This window comes from Peromyscus maniculatus, chromosome 14 (genome assembly GCF_049852395.1).
Source record: "Peromyscus maniculatus bairdii isolate BWxNUB_F1_BW_parent chromosome 14, HU_Pman_BW_mat_3.1, whole genome shotgun sequence".
In the NCBI taxonomy this organism is placed as follows: Eukaryota; Metazoa; Chordata; class Mammalia; order Rodentia; family Cricetidae; genus Peromyscus; species Peromyscus maniculatus.
Window position 1 is genome coordinate 18,010,739 of NC_134865.1, and position 3,747 is coordinate 18,014,485.

At 48.8% G+C, this 3,747-nt stretch overlaps 2 non-coding genes across 2 annotated transcripts; one reads left to right on the forward strand and one right to left on the reverse strand.

Moving 5' to 3' along the window:
- Positions 1–2,621: 2,621 nt before the first annotated feature.
- LOC121822647 (U6 spliceosomal RNA) lies at positions 2,622–2,728 on the forward strand. The gene has a single exon (XR_006063817.1). It is a non-coding gene; the product is annotated as a U6 spliceosomal RNA (small nuclear RNA).
- Positions 2,729–3,354: 626 nt separating this feature from the next.
- LOC121822646 (U6 spliceosomal RNA) lies at positions 3,355–3,461 on the reverse strand. Its single transcript, XR_006063816.1, has one exon. It is a non-coding gene; the product is annotated as a U6 spliceosomal RNA (small nuclear RNA).
- Between the last annotated feature and the right edge of the window lie 286 nt (positions 3,462–3,747).

Here is a 3,747-nt window from a genome sequence, read left to right on the forward strand (position 1 = left end):
GGGAAGAGAAGCGGAGCTGGCCTCAAACATTGACAGGATCAGTATCAATATTGTTCAGGGAACGTAGAATACATCTCATTAGATCCAAAAGGTCATTGATTCCCAGATGTACCACAGTTTGGTTAAATTACCCACTAAGCTAAATAGTTTCAAGTACCTGTTTTTTGGTTTGGTTTGGTTTTTCGAGACGGGGTTTCTCTGTGTAATTTTGGTGCCTGTCCTGATCTCACTCAGTAGCCCAGGCTGGCCTCAAACTCACAGAGATCCACCTGCCTCTGCCTCCCGAGTGCTGGGATTAAAGGCGTGAGCTGCCGCCACCACCACTGCTGCCGCCCGGTTTAAGTAGCTATATTTCAGTAAAACAACAGAATTACTGTTTATGTGAACAATTAAGATTATTACAACAATAATATTTACTAACAATAGAGTCCAAATGTTCCAGAATACAAAAATAAAATGTTTCCTTATTTTAAAAAATCTGATCTGAGAAAATCCTTCAAATAAATGTCTGCTAAAGCTAAATTGTTAATCACACCTATTAAACTTACCATTCTCACAAAAGCAAATCTTAACTCAAGATTACAGTCACTTTAAAAGACGCCTACCGCATCACTTTCCTAAATGTGATTAAAAGATGTGATTAAAAAAACAAAACAGTGCCGGGCGGCTGTGGTGGTGGCGCACACCTTTAATCCCAGCACTCGGGTGGCAGAGCCAGGCGGATCTCTGTGAGTTGGAGGCCAGCCTGGTCTACAGGCTGAGTTCCAGGACCAGCATCAAAACTACACGGAGAAACCCTGTCTTGAAGAAAAACAAAAACAGTATTTCCCTCCCAAAAGATTGGAGATTCACATATACTTAATCAAGGGTGAAAGAACAGGAATTTTAAAATTAAAACCTTAATGTGGGAACTTAAATGTCTTGAGTTTAGCGGGAGTTGTGTCTGAGTGTCGCAAATGTGCAGTGTAAGAGATGAGCATAATATATAATAACAAAAGCCCGAGATGAACTGAGTAAACACGTTGAGTTAGTCATGTGTGCGGTGTAGACGGGAGGAGTGCGGGATGGGGAAAAGAAATCGAAAAAGACCATAGGGAAAGTCAAGAGCCGTGGGAAACAACAACAAAGGCAGCCGTGTAACGGGACAGAAGGGAAGGAAATCCCAGACGTGGAGTTTGAGTGACCCCGGCAGATTTGATCACTGGGTGAGTCTTGCAGTAAACGTATAGACTGGCCGAAAACAACGTGTGGAAAATATCCAGGCAAGAATCACTCCAACGGAGGGTAGGGAGGGAAGACAGGCTGTTTCTGCTTGTCCACTGGAGCCTACAAAAGTCTACACAGCTGGCTGTAGGGCGGCAGCCCTGGAGACCAGGACTCAGAACCAGCACTGCGGGGCTCCAGAAGAACCGTTCGGCGAGGAAACACAACTTCAGCCTTGCCTGAGGAAGATGATTTGTTAGCTCAGGGAACTGCACTTTGGAAAACACCCGGATAAGGAATCCAGTGATCCAGAGACTCCGAATCAACGCTCCTTTTATCCTTTTCTTTGCCTTTCTTCCTCTTAATTCTCTCGCAGGAGGCACAGAAGTTGGCCAACAGAGACCATCCTTACCAACTCATGAACCAAGGGTTAAATACAACCATACCCCCAGGCCGTCTACCTGGGAAATGTTCATTGGTGCCTAAAACCATTAGGCGGAAGGTTTGGAAAGGCTCGAGACTGGAGGTGTCAGGATGCTGCCGATGTCACACTTCCTTATTCACATGTCAGCATCACATGCTCCTGTCGAGATGCACGACCTAGTACACGCCCGACCATCACTACTGCATACAAAATTTAAACATAAAAGTCATCAGAATCTCCGCCTCTGTGCCTCACTATACATTTTCAAGAAACAGGGCGAATAAAGCGAATAAGCAGCATACATTATGGACCAAATCCGTAACACCACCATGGGCCGCGTCTGGGGCATACCCACAGCAAGGCATTTCCTCAGTAAGTCCACAGCCTAAAAAGAAACGAATAATGACCCCTGGAAAACAGAAACCCCAGCGCATCGTCATCAGACACAATGCGAGCCTAGGTTAGCCCCTGATGGCAGTAGGCGACATAAAGGACTGCTAGTAACATTTCCGTATTTCCTAATGGTCGGGTGGTTGGGCATGGTTTTGTTCCCCGGTGTCTGTTTTCGAAGTTCTCATCACCGGAACTTTCAAGCGGCGAAACCACCACGCACTGGAGAGAGAGCTGTGCGGTCCGAGGCTAGCCCCTCCGCGGCTCAGTGCCCGGGAGGCTAAACTGCGCGCGATCCCGGCATGCCCCGCGGGCAGAGAGCGGAGCTCTCACTGCACTTCTTAGGCGAAGAGGGCTCGCCGGCCTCTTACCCGACGTGCACCGGGCGCTCATTTGCATGTCTCCAGAGGTAACCCACACGGGTCCACGCTGCCACGCGACCTGAGTTCAGTAGCCGAGGTCACGAACCTAAACACGCGATTCTGGTGAAGAAACTTCCTTTTCGCTCTCTCAGAGCCCGGGAACACACGGGGATGAAGTCACCCTAACTGTAAAATTAATAACTCATTGGCCCTTATATAGCCCGCGGAGAGACACAGCAGTCGTGCTTGCTTCGGCAGCACATATACTAAAATTGGAACGATACAGAGAAGATTAGCATGGCCCCTGCGCAAGGATGACACGCAAATTCGTGAAGCGTTCCATATTTTGCAATCTGGACTTCAATTACTAGTCTGTAGTGTTAAAGTGCTTTGTTTTTGCGCTCAAGGTTGAAATTGTGTACGGCCGTTATAAAATGGGCACGAATTTCACCCGAACTGGAAACACTGCAAGTGAAAAGAATGCAACAACGTACCCTTCCTTAAATTCGGAAACCGACTTAGAATTTTCCTTCCTTAACCCAAAGCCGGAGGCCCCGGGAAGTTTAACATTTTCACTTAGAAGACTTCCTGGCTTATGAATCTTTTCTGGATTTCCACTGGTGCCTGGGTGAGGCCCCACAGGGGAGCATCCCGACACTCCTTCCTGGTTTTGCAGCCCTGAGTGTGCAGCAGCTACCAAGCAGCCAGCCAGCCGTTGGGATCTGTTTTCCCAAGGCCTCCCTCCGTCTCGGCATGCAGCCTGGGGAGAAAACGAGCCAGGGCTGCTCAGCGGACGGCAGCAAGCACTCGGGGCCAAATCCACGAATAAAGCCGGGCATTTCAGAGTGGCGTGCTTGTGTTGCCCTGGGGATGCCGGAGGGGAGACGGGAGGAGACGCTGCAAAAGGAAGAGGTCAAGGGTTGCGCGGTTCTTATTTAGGTCAATCTCCCTGTTTGTAAAAAAGTGTAGCTGCTGCAAAATATGGAACGCTTCACGAATTTGCGTGTCATCCTTGCGCAGGGGCCATGCTAATCTTCTCTGTATCGTTCCAATTTTAGTATATGTGCTGCCGAAGCGAGCACGACTTCCTAGTCTCTCCGCGGGCTATATAAGGGCCAATGACCTATAAATTTTTCAGTTAGGGTGACTTTATCCCCGCGTGTTCGCGGACTCTGAGAGAGTGGACAGGAACTTTCTTCACCAGAATCATATGTTTTTTAGGCTCGTGACCTGGGCTACCGAACGGAGGTCGCGCTGGCAGCGTGGACCCGTGTGATTTAACCTCTAGGGATATGCAAATGAGCGCCCGGTGCACGTCGGGTAAGAGGCCTCCTCCGGAGTCCTAGGTTGGGCGGTGGGTTCTCGGAC